The following is a 16,805-nucleotide window of genomic DNA, read 5'->3' as shown; positions in this document are numbered from 1 at the left end:
ACCTAGCATTCTGCTTTCAGTACATAACATTCTTCCAAGAAATTAAATAGTGGCCCTTTTGTCTGTTCTTCTTCTCTTGAAAAGATTTCACAAGAGTTCTGGTTTACTGGTAATTTCAAATGCCTGTCACATGAAATAATTGCTTTCCATCACTATCATTTTTCCCAGACTATCAACAATCAAAAATCACTTACACTTTGCCATAAGAATATCTCAGGACTTGATTTGTATCATTTTAATAGCCTTTTCCCAGGTATTTTCAAAAATTAAGAGAGTCTGTTATACATATTTATCTATTTATATGAATAAATAAAGCCAAAAACTGTAAGAAGCAGTCATATGACACATAACAAATAAGATATCTATATCTGTATTCAAAAATCTTCTTTAAGCAAGGGGACATAATAATGAATGCTGTTCTCACACTCTCCTGTATCTCCCATCTCTCAATGTCATGATGTAATAAGAAGTTACTGAACAATATTAAAGCCAGAAATCACCTGCTTCTGCCACTTGTATGATTTACACATTTTTTTAAAAGCTTGTATAATGATCAGTTCACTAGCACCTAAAATAGGTTGCTGCCATTATATCTGAAAACAGAGATTTTTAAATTCTGTACCAAGAACAATCACAAAAAGAGACACAAAACTATGTTTTGGGTACTGGAAATTGTCTATATCTTGATAGGAATTTGTTATACATTGCTGTAGGCATCTGTCAAAACTCACTGAATTTCACACTTAAGATTTGTATATTTCAGTGTACATTCATGGTACTGCAAAGGAAATATTTACATACACACACATATAAAATAATTTAAGAATACAATGTATTATCATTGTGCTGTGACAAGTAGATCCTTGTAAAGCAATCACTCCATTGGTCATCTGCCCAAGGACAATATGGCTGTGAAAGGATTAAGCTGTAATGCTTTTTTTCCATTGCTTTTCTAGGTATTTAAGTGATTTGATGTTATTATGCCCTCTGTTTTTATTTTCAGAGCCATACATTGAAAATACTTTTCCAGCTTTGTGTATGCCGTACATTAGATTCATTAGAATAACTTCCAATTAGAAAATATCAAGTAGTCCATCAGTGGTTACATTGCTTGGAAGGGACACGAGATATTATGCAAATCTGGACCTATCTGATGACACATCCTTAGCTTCCCATGGGCAGCCTTTAACACTTGTCTATAAACAGTTATCAGTCGCAGAACTACAAGGGACATGCAAGACAAAAAGTCAAGGGAATATCACTTTATTTATCTATGATATACGTACTTTGCAATACCCAAATCTGTGTCTTTCAAAATACAGATTTCAATTTTTTATGTCATTGACTGTATTTTATTTATTAGACAGTATAACATTAACTGTTTTCCAAAAACATCCTACCCTATTCGTATTTTAAAATGGGAATGAGAGTATGTTTTGCGAGGGGCAAAATAGAAACTAGATTGCCATAAGCTTCTTCCCTTTGCAACAATAATAATAATAAACATTTATTAGATGATGATAGGCCAAGCATTTTGCAAACTGCTTGATGTAATCCTTACAACTATGCTCTGAGGTAGTTATGCTTATAGCACTCATTTTTCCAAAGTAAAGTAAAGAGAGGTGAAGTTACTTGCCTGTTAGTAATAGTTAATGAGTACTGGAGCCAATATTTGAAAGCTGGCAGGTCTGTCTGGCCTTATCACAATGTTACGAGCCATATTCTCTCTTAATTAAACATGTATTGGTTCATTTATTAAGCATACACTTATTGAATGTCCACTGTACTCATCAATGGAGACTTAGAGTTCTTGACCTCAAGGAGTTACAAAAATAGTGGGTGTTACACTACTAGAAAATGTCGCTGCAGTTTGATAAGAACTATGCTATTTAAGCAAAAGGAAGAAACACTTGGCCAGGCGTGGTGGCTCACACCTATAATCCCAGCACTTTGGGAGGTTGAGGTGGACAGATCACGAGGTGAAGAGATCGAGACCATATGGGCCAACATGGTGAAACCCTGTCTCTACTAAAAATACAAAAATTAGGTAGGTGTGGTGGCGTGTGCCTATAGTCCCAGCTACTCAGGAGGCTGAGGCATGAGAATTGCTTGAACCCGGGAGGCGGAAGTTGCAGTGAGCCAAGATCATGCCACTGTACTCCAGCCTGGCAAAAGAGTGAGACTCTGTCTAAAAAAAAAAAAAAAGGAAGAAACACTTAACCTAGACACAAATTGTGGTAGCTGTGTGGTAGCTGGCAAGGTGAACTGAAGAAGAGATAAGAGAGGCTAAAATGTATGAAGGTTCTGTGGAGAAAGCCCAGTTTTGAAGAATGAAAAGTTATCCAGCTGAGGAATAAAATTAAGGGTGTTCAAAAGTCAGGGCACAAAGTGAGCATTCAGGGAAATGGAAGTGTGAGTGGATTATAGACAGGAATGGCTGGAAAAGAAGGCTTATACTGGATTTGACTTTCAAAATAATTTGGATTTCATAACAAAGAGAATGAGAAGCCATTACAGAATTTGGGATAGAAAAAATGATAAGCTTTGAATGTGAAAAAGATGATTGGCAGTAGTATGGAAAATGAATCAAATCACAGGGCTGTGAGAATCTAAAGCAAGAAGATGGTTAGAAACACAGACCAGAAATGATAAGCGCATGATGTGAGGCAGGCATAGGGCCATGGCCAGACTTCTACATTTTACTGAAAAGGAGATCCATGAAGAGAGAAAGGAACTTTGTAATTAAGGTATTGTCATACTGCATGTATCACATAATGTTCAAGAACATTCACCAAGGGCATGATGAGAAAAACTGGTTCTGGAAGATGGTTTCAAGTTACAAGGAAATCTAAAAGATACCAATAAATATTTTAATACACAAAAGTAAGATAAAGAATCTGAGAAGTCTTAACATATTAGCATGTAAAATAAATGAACATTAATGTTAATGATCTTTCATGTTAAATTCTTATGTAATTATTTGTTTAATAAATGTCATGGTCCTATATAATATGTTTTTATGATATTACATGATTTTTACACTAGAAGTAATGTATATATGGTATTTATTCTCCAGAAACTTGCAAGGTTTCAGAGCAGATTCCCTGAAGCTACTGAACCTTGAATTTAGTATGTTCCCACATGGCTAAGAAGCATGAGGTCAAAATATTTTTTAGGTGACAGATTTTTTTAGGAAAGAAATAAACTATTTTGTTTTCTTGACAACACTATTTGATGAATAGCTTTACCCTCCCCTAGATTCTGAGCTTGAGGAGTGTTTCTATTCCAACTTAAAAACAAAGCATCAAAAGTTGATGCTACCAATAGATTATTCATCTAATCTCTATTCTAATTTACCAAAAATAAATAGTAAATATATTTTTGCTTCACTACATACTAAATAGGATGCCATCCAATTATACATCATTAAAAGTTTAAAAAGATCACATCTTCTGTCACCCCATTCCATCTCCGTAATTTCGTTAATTCTTTTTCTGTCTTTTCAAAAATAAATATAAAACAAACAAAACAGCTTAACATTCAGCATAAATCTTGTATTTTCTGGAATGTGCTTAGTAGGCAAAAATGTATACTATCATACGTTTGTAATTGTGGGGAGAAAGAACCATAAAAGGTTACTTGTTTTCATATACCTTTTATTGGTTCACTTTGCTTTAAACCTTTCTTTGTTTTGCTCTACTATTTTTTCTTCCAGCTTCACTGATGTATAATTGATAAGTAAAAAATGCACATATTCAAGGTATATAATGTTATGATTTACTATACATATATTATTTAATGATTATGACAGTTTAATTAACACATCCATCATCACCTATGGTTACTATTAGCAGCTTTTAAGTGTCACCCTGTTATTTCTGTTCCTAATTCTTAAGCGTCCTTTTGGTGGAAACTCCTAGTGATAGGAGGAAGGAATAAAAGCATTTATATCCCTTTAGGTTCTGTGGCCTCTCTTTGCCTAAATAAGTATATCATTTTCTGAGTTAGCAATATGGTATCAGTTATATGTTTCGAAGCAATAATGCCATCCCCATCAAGACACCAATGACTTTCTTCACAGAACTGGAAAAAACTATGGTAAAGTTCATATGGAACCAAAAAAGAGCCCACATTGCCAAGACAATCCTAAGTCAAAAGAACAAAGCTGGAGGCATCATGCTACCTGACTTCAAACTATACTACAAGGCTACAGTAACCAAAACAGCATGGTACTGGTACCAAAACAGAGATATAGACCAATGGAACAGAACAGAGCCCTCAGAAATAATACCACACATCTACAACCATCTTATCTTTGACAAACCTGACAAAAACAAGAAATGGGGAAAGGATTCCCTATTTAATAAATGGTGCTGGGAAAACTGGTTAGCCATATATAGAAAACTGAAACTGGGTCCCTTCCTTACACCTTATACAAAAATTAATTCAAGATGGATTAAAGACTTAAATGTTAGACCTAAAACCATAAAAACCCTAGAAGAAAATCTAGGCAATACCATTCCAGGACGTAGGCATGGGCAAGGACTTCATGTCTAAAACACCAAAACCAATGGCAACGAAAGCCAAAATTGACAAATGGGATCTAATTAAACTAAAGAGCTTCTGTACAGCAAAAGAAACTACCATCAGAGTGAACAGGCAATCTACAGAATGGGAGAAAATTTTTGCAATCTACTCGTCTGACAAAGGGCTAATATCCAGAATCTACAAAGAACTCAAACAAATTTACAAGAAAAAAAAAAACAACCCTATCAAAAAGTAGGTGAAAGATATGAACAGACATTTCTCAAAAGAAGACATTCATACAGCCAACAGACACATGAAAAAATACTCATCATCACTGACCATCAAAGATATGCAAATCAAAACCAAAATGAAATATCATCTCACACCAGTTAGAATGGCTATCATTAAAAAGTCAGGAAACAACAGGTGCTGGAGAGGATGTGGAGAAGTAGGAACACTTTTACACTGTTGGTGGGACTGTAAACTAGTTCAACCATTGTGGAAGACAGTGTGGCAATTCCTCAAGGATCTAGAACTAGAAATACCATTTGATCCAGCCATCCCATTACTGGTTATATACCCAAAGGATTATAAATCATGCTGCTATAAAGACACATGCACACGTATGTTTATTGTGACACTATTCACAATAGCAAAGACTTGGAACCAACCCAAATATCCATCAATGACAAAGTGGATTAAGAAAATGTGGCACATATACACCATGGAATACTATGCAGCCATTAAAAAGGATGAGTTCATGTCCTTTGTAGGGACACGGATGAATCTGGAAATCATCATTCTCAGCAAACTACCATAAGGACAAAAAAACAAACACCGCATGTTCTCACTCATAGGTGGGAATTGAACAATGAGAACACTTGGACACAGGAAGGGGAATATCACACACTGGGGCCTGTCGTAGGGTGGGTGTAGGGGGAGGGATAGCATTAGGAGATGTACCTAATGCAAATGACAAGTTAATGGGTGCAGCACACCAACATGGCACATGTATTCATATGTAACAAACCTGCACATTGTGCACATGTACCCTAGAACTTAAAGTATAATAAAAAAAATCAAAAAAATCAAAAAAATGAAAGAAAGAAAACAGTATGACATTTTACGTAGCATTGTTGACATATATAATCTTCTGCTATCGTTCACCTTTTTGCTATAAGATAGGTAGAGAAAGTCTAAAGGCACAGGTTGTGAGAGAAACTGGCTTCAAAAGACCTCATAGGGTACAGTACATTACCTTGTTTAATTACCCACATCTCAGAGTTAGTCTTTCACCTTTACAAACTTAGATTCTGGTTTCATCAGTACTCTTGGAGTGGACATCTCCCAGATTAGATCTAAAACGTATTCATTTATTGCATTTAGAAAAAAATCCAAACTCACAAATCTGCAAGGTTCTAGTCAGTCTGATCTTTCCCTAACTATTTGGCTTCATCTTATCATGGTGTCCTTTCAGTACTAAAATCACAGCCTGTTCTGACCATTTGGGTTTCTCTGCTTGAAAAACTGTTTTCCCCTCACTTGCTAAACAAAAGTTCCAAGCCTTTCGTGTCTAGCTCAAATGTCACCTCCTGACCACCCACACTAAACTGCTCCTTCCCTCTTCCACTAGTTCTCTGGGTCTTATCACTATGTTCATATCCTCCACTGTGTTTTTCCCAATGTGAGTGCATCTTGTCTGTCTCACTACTCTAGAATACAGGCTTTTTGAGGACAAGCAACATGTCTGTCTGTTCTTTGATGTATGTATGCCCAGAGTACATAATAAAGCTAGCTCCAAAGGTGAGCACTTTATAAATATTTCATGTGAGAAAGAATTAACCCAGTTCACAAGATTTTGGTAAAACAGAAACTGTCAATTATTTATGAGAAAATTGATTCCCTTAATTTTCATAGATGGCATACTCTATACATCATCTGCCCGCAGGCAGAACTTCTTTAAAAGCCCAATGATGAAAATTGTTTTTGAGCCGGGAATGAGAACAAAGGGCCTTAGATTGATATAAGAATTAATGGGAACAATCAGAGTATGCTGATACATCCAGAACCTAAAAGTCAAAGACTGATAGCTAAATACCTTCTCCAGAGGTAATGCTTGATTGCTCACTGACAATTTTCTATGATGTCCCTTCTTTCCTTGTTTGAATTACTGACCAACTGCCCTACAGCTTAGTACTTTCATGCCCTAAGTAAGTTAATACATTCAGTCAAGTTACTGAAATAGTCATTCTGGGTTAATTAGAATCATACTTCCACCTTCCAGTGTGTGTATGCACCTGTACCTGTGCAAGTGCACACACTGGGTGATGGAAGCCATGAACTAAAGTTTGACTATCAGGTTGGGTGAGGTGGCTCACACCTGTAATCCCAGCACTTTGAGAGGCCAAGGCAGGTGGATCACTTGAGGTCATCAGTTCAAGACCAGCCTGGTCGACATGGCGAAACCCCATCTCTTTAAAAAAAAAAAAAAAAGCCAGGCATGGTGGTGGGTGCCTATATAATAGCCGGGTATGGCAGTAGGGAGCGGTGGGAGGCTGAGGTGGGAGAATTAATTGCTTGAACCTTGGAGGCAGAGGTTGCAGTGAGCCGAGATTGTACTACCGTACTCCAGCCTGGGTGACATAGTAAGACTCCATCTCAAAAAAATCAAATAAAATTAAATAAATAAAGTTTGACTATCAGAGTTTGATCTCCTCTCCAAGTTCTTGTGGAATGATTCAATTCAAGCTGCCAGATACTAACAATATATAAATGTCTAAATTTATTCTTACATTGTACAATTCATTGTATTATCTAATTTTTTTTCTAAAAATCACATTAAGTTTGGCCATAGAGAAAAACTGGGTAATGAAGAGCATGTAATCATTGCATGCCTACATGGGTGTAGGAAAATACAGGCACACACTGATATACATACAGCAAAGAGAGAATAAAGAATGGTAATACAGAATTATGAGAATTGTTTTTAAAGTATATTTGAATTTTTACTAATGACTTTATTGTCTTATTTAGAAAATCTTTGACTTACAAATTAAAGCTTAAGGATGAAGACCCTTAATGGAACCATCCATTAGAGGATGCTATCATATTCTGACAAAAGGAAAGCATGAAGAACTAAAATAATCTGAATCTCTAAGGCATTTAAAATATGCAGAAAAATAATTTTAGGTAAGATACATTTCACAAAAGAATGTTTGACTTATTAATACTTGGTACTTTCTGTGAATATACCATTGTCATTGGAAATAATATATACTATCATGAGTTTCAAAAATGTAACTATTTCACCTAAACTATGTGCTGAGATTTCATCAGAGATGGTATTAATGGTCAGGGTGGCAGGAACAAAACCAACCTGAATTCTTACAATTTGGAAGTGGTTTGTTTTGCTCACAGTACTATCCAGGTTTTACTACACTGGCTTCATTTTTTGTATTTGTGTCAAGTTTTAATACTTTTCATCATAAAGAAAAATAAAGTTTCTGTGAGTTTCAGTCAAGAAAATAGTTCATTTTCCTCTCCTTTTATGAGACTCAGTGTGGTAGCTTACGTAAGGCATTTCAGCTGAGCAAAGCAGCTCTAGTCGGCTCTTCTCCTCGAAGGGACTGGCACAGAATACAAGACAGGATTTTGGCGCCAAGCCCACAGCAGTCTATATTTTTACCACTAATCATATACATTACCCCTGTCTTGACACTGAAAACACACATTCAGTGCCAATCATCTATTTTCAGGGAAAAATGCATACACATCTTGGGATAATTTCCATTTACAACTGGCAACTCAATCCACTGAATCAAATTGTACTCGTTTTGATTCAAAGCCAAAGTGGTAATGCCTAAAATGTGAATTACAGGCACTGGGTTGAAACAATGAGATCACAATAAAGAAATGCAGGAGTTAATGAGAGTAAGAATTCTATACTTCAACACTATGTAAATCATAAAACAGTGTCAAAATGGAATAATCATACATGTCTTTCCTCCTTTTGCGGTGTTATAATATCCTCTCTTTCATGACATTAAGTTGGTGAGATATAACAATTGTTAGGAATCTGGACTGGTTCTCGCATTTAAAAAAATACTGGTGTATGAAATCTGAAAAATCTAGGAGCTCTGATAAAAGCTTGACGGTAAAATGAAAGGGAGAAGAAACATATTAGCTAAAAAAAGACTACAGGCTTTAATAATATTTATTTTGTTTGTAGATTTATCTTATAGAGATGGGGGAGATTAGAGAATTTATAAATGCATAAACTTTGAGGCAGAAGCCAGTAATGTGGAAGAGAATAGAAATAAAATAGAAGCAGTGATGGCTGGTGGAGGGAGACCCCAATGTTGAAAGAGATGGGAGGCAAATGCTCACGAAAGCAGGAAAAGCCATTCGCTTCTACAGAAGAAAGGACACTTTTTCTAGGACTGGAGGGAAAGAGCTACAGGTGGATACAGATAAAATTTGAAAATACAGGAGTTCAAAGAGGAAGGAATCCAGCACTCCACTCTTATGCCTAAAGTAAATCACATGCTATCCATTCTAAACAGTATGTACTCACAATGCCTTTTATTTCTTCCCATTTCCTTTATAGATTACAGTTCTCTTTTCACTTACTCCTATCTCCTCAGACAGAAGGCAGAAGAAAAAAAAAAAAAAAGAGCTTTAGTGACCTCAGCCAAAAAAATAGTTCCTTGGCCAGTCTGAAAACATGTAAGGATGTACAGTTCAATGGAAAAGAACGGTACACATTGTTGTCCTTAAAGAGAGCTTCAATTCTTGAGTATTCCTGGCAGGTCCATCATCTGAGCCCTCCAGCCTTACATAAACTTTATTGAGTCAGAGGGTATATAGAACTAAAGCTCCCAGTTCATAACCACTAACTACTCTGACAAACCAAGAATTTCCTAGTTCAAAACCTGGAGCATCACTCTAAACAGTTGTGTATGGCAAGATAAAATACATCACTAAGAAAGCTCTTTTCAAAGTATTTAAATATTAATCATGCCTCTGTCTTCAAAAGATTATGTTCTCCCTTTTTGGTCAATAATCACTCATCTGATCAACCAAAAGAATACATAAGCCAATACATTTCAAAATGTGTTTTTGGCTTAATAGAAGGTTAAATTTATTTATTTATTTATTTATTTATTTTATTTATTTTTGAGACAGAGTTTCGCTCTGTTGCACAGGCTGGAGTGAAGTGGCACAATGGTCCAGTCTCGGCTCACTGCAACCTCCGCCTCCCAGGTTCAAGCAATTCTCCTGCCTCAGCCTCCACAGTAGCTGGGGTTACAGGTGCCCGCCACCATGTCTGGCTATTCTTTGTATTTTTAGTAAAGACAAAGTTTCGCCGTGTTGGCCAAGCTGGTCTTGAAATCCTAACCTCAAGTGATCTGCCCACCCTGGCCTCCCAAAGTGCTGGGATTACAGGTGTGAGCCACCACACCTGGACAGAAAGATATAATTTCTTAAAAAATAAAGTCCAAAATCTGATTCATGAATAAACTATGAGATAGATAGACAGATGATAATAGACAGATGAGAGATAAATAGGCAGACAGATCTATAGGCAGGCCCTTTATGGATTGCCAACTTCTATCCAAGAAAGAACCATTATGTATGGTCTCAATCCAAATCATTTAGCTTGTAATAGGGTTAAAATGTAAAATTTAGTTTTAAATTTTATTTTAAATTATAAGTATTTTAGTGTCCTTCTGTATATATATACACAACATTCGTGTCACATTTGTTATTTTGAATACTAATGAGCAGTCTAAAGCTTTCATGTGGATCTCTCTGAAATATTTCTATGGTAACACATTTCAGTTATTAAGACTATAAGCCTGAATTTGAATGTGATATTAACTATATACTACTTTCAGTCCTAAATACTATAGGGTGATGAAAGAAAGCAGAAAGACGTAATTATAACCATCCAGGAACACAAATATTGGAATGATAAAGTTTTGAAAAATTAGGTTTGGCTGGGGTCACATGCTCACTCTCACATAGGTGGGGAGACAGGAACAGGGGCCCTTCACTGCATAAACTGCAGTGTTTAAGAGCTCAGACTAGTGCCCTATTGGTTAGGTTTGGTTTCACTACTGACTAACACTTATTAGTTATTTTATGACCTTGAGCAAGTTAATTAACCTCTCTCTTTTGTTTTTGAGGATTTTTGTCTCTAAAATTGATATAATTTTAGTAGGTATGTTGTAGGGTTGATATAAGAATTATGTGAATTAATAACACTTAGGGCTGGACACGGTGGCTCACGGCTATAATCCCAACACTTTGGGAGGTCAAGGTGAGTGGACAACCTGAGGTCAGGAGTTCGAGACTAGCCTGGCCAACATGGTGAAACCCATCTCTACTAAAAACACAAAAATTAGCTTGGTGTGGTGGTGGGTGCCTGCAATCCCAGCTTCTGGAGAGGCTGAGGCAGGAGAATCGTTTGAACCCAGGAGGCAGAGGTTGCAGTGAGCCAAGATCACGCCATTGCACTCCAGCCTGGGTAACAAGAGTGAAACTCCATCTTAAATAAATAAATAAATAAATAAATAAATAAATAAAACACTTAGAACTGTGCCTGGCACTTAGCAAGTGTCATGTATAGTCATGATCATCAACATAATTCTTGATAATCTCACCAGGATCACACGGAATACAAGTACTTTTTCCATAAAAAATTAGCTGGGCGTGGTGCCAGGCGCCTGTAGTCCCAGGTACTCGGGAGGCTGAGGCAGGAGAATGGCGTGCACCCAGGAGGCAGAGCTTGCAGTGAGCTGAGATGGTGCCACTGCACTCCAGCCTGGGAGACAGAGAGAGACTCCATCTCAAAAATCAATAAATCAATCAATTAAAAAAAGAAAGAGAGATATGTTATCCTTTTACATATGTATAGCACCATGCTGAGAAAAGTGCTTTGGTCACTGGCTCCAGATAAATAGAGAAAACTTTAGCCTACAGTTGAAAAAGTAAACGTGAATGCTGTTATTTCTAGAGCATTGCCACCAACTGAAAAAAAATTCACTTTTGTATTTTTCCTTTTAAAAAAATACATGAGATTGACCCTGTCAGAACTCAGAAGATGATACCCCAAAGTATGATGCCTTGGCAAGCTGAGTATTTTGAACTAATGGAAATTGGGAAGGTCTCAGTACCATGTCTTTCTGACCTTCACCCGTCCTCCTGTCTCCTACTCATATATCTCTCATGAAACAAGCCATAAAAACCAAAACTCCTCTTCCCCAAGGCAGTTATTGAAACTAAAATTTTTCTCTCCCAAAGCAATCATGCAACATAGAAGAGTCACTCTCTCTCCTTCCTCCCTTCTCCCTTTGAACACCTTCATTGAAAAGGGGTCCTGCTCCACACCCAGGAGGAAGGAATGCTACACAAACAGGCCAAGAAGAATCTGAACAAACAGGCCTTGCTGGGTTCCTCCCTTGTCTCTCACCATTAGATCATGCCTTTTTGTCCAATCACATGTCTACATGGCTGTCCATTCTTCACTGAACCTAAGCATAAAAATAGACAAGGTTCCTGGGTCTTTGAGGCTTCATTTCTGAAGGCTCCTATGTCACATAAAACCTTTTTTTTTTTTTTTTTTTTTTTGAGACAGAGTCTGGCTCTGTGTCCCAGGCTGGATGGAGTACAGTGGTTCAATCTCAGCTTACTGCAACCTCTGCCTCCCAGGTTCAAGCAGTTCTCCAGCCTCAGCCCCCCAAAGTATCTGGGATTACAGGTGCACACCACCATGCCTGGCTAATTTTTTGGCAATTTTACTAGAGATGGGGTTTCACCATATTGGCCCGGCTGGTCTCAAACTCCTGACCTCAAGTGATCTGCCTGCCTCAGTGTCCCAAAGAGCTGGGATTATAGGCATGAGCCAGCACACCCGGCTAAAACCTTTATTGAATAAATTTGTTATGCTTTTCTCTTATTAACCTATCTTGTTATAGAAGTGTGGGCTCTCACCCTGGTGATGAATGAGGAAAGGTATCACACCCCTCTGCCCCTACAACCCTATCCACAGAACTAACTCTGAAATTATAAATGAATGACTTAAAAAATGAAATAAAAGTGATTATTCCAACAGACTGGTAACATATTCCACTTGGAGATAACTTAAAAGACACAGTAAAATGAAATAAAAGGTATAGATATACCTTTGTTTTGTTTTGGTACCATCTGAAATATTATCCATCATTATTGGCCATTTTTCATGGTGAGGAAGAAAAAGGCAGCAAAAGCAAAGGTATGTTTGATTTTCCTCTAAATGATATGAATAAAATCTACATGGGTATGGCAAACAAATTAGAGAGAAGATTACCCCAATCTCCGCAAAATGAAACATGCTACAATATGTTTTTTCCTCCAAGACTGAGATAAATAAACACATAATATGGGTTTTTTTTCCTCTGAAAATTTGGAAAATATTCTAGTTTAACATGATTATGTAGGCTGTCACCGTTTTTAAAAATTGCATTAAGCCCATAAACTCATTCTAATTGGCAGATCTTTAAAAAAGATGTTTATGCTTACAGATCCTAATGCTTTTGAGAAAACAGACACCCATTTCCATTTCCTTTGCTTCTCAACACATCATGCCGGTGACAGATGTTTCTGAACTGTTTCAATGTCCCTGTCTAAATAGAAAATGCACACTTAATAATACCCATGTGTGTATATTTATATTTCTAGTCTTATCTTTATATATCTACAAAAGATTGTTCCCCTTGGTAATTACAGTCCTATTCAATATTAATGAATTATTGGCAGAAAGTCACTTTTTATGTATATATCTACACACAAAAGATCTGCTTTTGTACATTATTATGACTACAGATACTCATGTTTGCTTGTAAGTGTAAATGGTCACAATGTTTTATATATTTTTTCTTTTAAAAGCTTAAACTTCATATGCTTATTTTCAAGGCATATAGTCAAGGTATCGTTTATTGTGAGAGAGTAAAAGAAATGCAGCTTAGTGTCAGCTCTGCTGTCTTTGACTAATCCGCTAGTCACCCACTTTAATGACTCTTCATAAATAATTCAAATTTTAATTATGCTGCCAGCCTCTGACCTGAAGAGAAATTAAGAAAGAAAAGGAAAAGAATGGGCCAGGGAAAGCATATCAGTTGAATCAAATTGTGCCTCCAGTAAATGACTTTGTGTCTCACAGCTCCACTTTCCTACTCAAGATGCACCTGCTTCCTCATTTGTGATTTTTTAAAAATAATATTAGTGTCATCTAGGATACACCATTGATGATTAACTATTTATTTTCTCTATATCTATCACATTTACAAATATACACTTATAAATGAAAATATATACCTAGATTACAATAGAGTCCCCTAACCAGATATCTCCCCATTGTTTCCCATTTCAGACTCTGTTCTGTCTCCTAAAACAGTCACTGGAGTTCATCATAATATCAGCCATGTTTGTATCACTGCAATGACACATCAGGTCTCTGTTATATTAAAAAAGAACACATAAGTCTTTGTCCAAACCCAGGTCTTATAAGTTATTGTTGGAGGAACTGCTGCCAAATGAATGGCTGGCTGAATAGATTTAGGAAAATCTAACTGCATCTGTCACACAGAAAGCTGGCCAAGGTAGATTTGACAGGCGATACATGGCTGAATGATCTCTTCCCACCTAAAAACATCTTTTAATTGCATCAGGTCTCTCAATCCACAGTTGAGCATCTGCTCATTAGAACCAAAGCAATATTTCTCAAATTGAAATGCTGAATCTCACTGTATAATTTTCTTCTAAATATTACCTTACAATTTTCCTAAAGCAAGCAAACCCAGTCATATTTGATGTAAGATCTCTGGGGCCAAATCTAATCTATGTATATTAACAATTTTACCTTTCATTTTTTTTTTTGGTGTCAGTATAATTTTTGTCCTATTTATTTAACAAAGAACACATTTGGATTTCATTCAAGAAATCCCCGCTCACAGATATATATCCAGAAGTTGATTTAATCTGCTCTGAGTTCCTTTTTATTGCTGAGTAACTACCTTTTACAGCAAGCCCTTGTGAAAGGTTTGGAAAATCTATTGGACTTTATACAAAAGTATTATTTAGCTGTCTCAAAGATGAATTTATCTTAAAATTACATCATTCTTCAACCACTTGCCATTATTTGCAGCCCATTTTCTGTTTGCTTATGCCCTAAAATTTTGACTTTTCAATCATTTCCCTCTTTATTTTCCTTTCTCCTTATCCAGGATTTAATTTGGAGAATTGAGAGGCAATAAAGAATCTCTTAGAATCCATATTTTTGGTAACTTATTTTATTGGTCTAATCTCAATAAAGAACCTATATTTTTGGCAACTTATTGTTCCAACTCTGTCGATATGATGATAAAACGGTTAGATGGAAATACATTCTAGCTCATTAAACTGTCTATGTGATCTACAAGATGGCAAATATATTTGTGTATGTGCATCTTTATAATGCACCATTTCTTATAAAATTATATCGAGACAGTCTTACAGGAGCCATTCAATTACCTTGAAAAAAGCCACAAAAACATTTTTATTCAACAAACCAATTTGGAAGATGAAAGAGAAACTGTCTGGCTTTTAGATAATTAGGTACACCTTCTTTGTCTATATGAAACCTAGGTTTTGATTTAAGATTGACAAGTGCAGGGTGCTATTTGTTATCAGTGGACAGGCTACTCTGTAGCTCACTGCTATTCTGATATACTCGTGTTTCAAACAATTTAGATAAGAATAAGCTTCTCTAAGTAATCTTGAGTTAGTTTAGTAGAAAATGTCATGAAAATGGTTGTAAATTTACATGTAAAAATATAACAGTGTAGAAATCAACTCATAAGAAGTATTTTATGAAACCCTAAATGCAGTAGGTCAGTGCTTCCCATCAGAAGTCTACTGGCAAGAAAGGTTTTCACGTCTTTTTTTTTTTTTTTTTTTTTTTGAGATGGATTGTTGCTCTTGTCGCTCAGGCTGGAGAGCAATGGTGTGATCTCTGCTCACTGCAACCTTCGCCTCCCGGTTTCAAGTGATTATCCTGCCTCAGCCTCCCAAGTAGCCAGGATTATAGGTGCCTATCACCACACCCGACTAGTTTTTGTATTTTTAGTAGAGATGAGGTTTCACCATGTTGGCTGGGCCGGTCTTGAACTCCTGACCTCAGGTGATCCGCCCACCTCTGCCTCCCAAAGTGCTGGGATTACAGGGGTGAGTCACCGCGTCCAGCCTCAATTAATTCTTAACAAAAATGTGTTTGACCTTTTCCTATGCCCAGTTAAATTGTAAGAAGAACTATAGTATCTTAAAGAAGACCGAATCTAAAAAGTATTTGATTTGCTTGATATATCCATTTCAATCACAGGACAAACTACTTCTGAAAAATTTTTATCCATCAAAAAATCTTTTGGACTCTATGCAAAAGTCTCAAAGATGAATCTATCTTAAAATTATATCATTCTTCAAACACTTGCCTAGAAGTTTCCATGAATGTGTACAGAATATAGCCTTCTTAAAACTGGCAGATCAATTTAGATTCAAATAGATTCAAGACAAATATCACAATCCTAAAATGACTCTTTATAAAAATAGCATTTATTTTTCAGTGAAAAACTATATTTGTGAAAAGGGCTATACTAATGTTTAGATTTAAAGGATAAGCACTTTTTATATGTGCACTTGTGTGAGTGTGCGTGTATAAAATCCCTTTACTTACACTTTGCCCATTTTTCTTCAGATTGCTAATCTTTTGCTTATTGATCTTTCTGATATAAATATAACCTTACAGTTCATAAGTGTCACGATTATTTATGCCTCAGAACCAACTGAAATGAAATTCAAATCAGGAAAACAGCTCAGAATAATTTGTTTGCTAACAATTCATCGGAAGACCTTCGATTGTAGTACCTAATTGTATAATATGGTATTACTGTATAGCATTATTCAGTGCTCGTCTATTTCTCCCATCAGCCTGGAAGTTCTTTGACTCCAAGGGTTCTAAACAGAATCCTTCTTTTTAACTATCACCTCATACTTTTCCTCATTTACAACAGCAACCATGATTGTCTTCCTGAATTGAAGAAATGAAAGCTTTTGAAAGCCCTTAAACCTACAGACTCGGCCAGGTGCGGTGGCTCACGCCTGTAATCCCAGCACTTTGGGAGACCAAGGCAGGCAGATCACGAGGTCAGGAGATCGAGACCATCCTGGCTAACACGGTGAAACCCTGTCTCTACTAAAAATAC

The 16,805-nt window shown here is 36.3% G+C and overlaps 1 protein-coding gene across 5 annotated transcripts in view; it reads right to left on the bottom strand.

The window, feature by feature from the left end:
* The window catches only part of CACNA2D1 (calcium voltage-gated channel auxiliary subunit alpha2delta 1), a 503,324-nt gene that overhangs the window by 307,771 nt on the left and 178,748 nt on the right, over window positions 1-16,805 (bottom strand). The gene's annotated exons all lie outside the window — the stretch shown is intronic.

The sequence above is a fragment of the Theropithecus gelada genome, chromosome 3, assembly GCF_003255815.1.
Source record: "Theropithecus gelada isolate Dixy chromosome 3, Tgel_1.0, whole genome shotgun sequence".
In the NCBI taxonomy this organism is placed as follows: Eukaryota; Metazoa; Chordata; class Mammalia; order Primates; family Cercopithecidae; genus Theropithecus; species Theropithecus gelada.
Note: the sequence above shows the minus strand (reverse complement) of the source record. Positions and strands in the feature narration are given on the sequence as shown.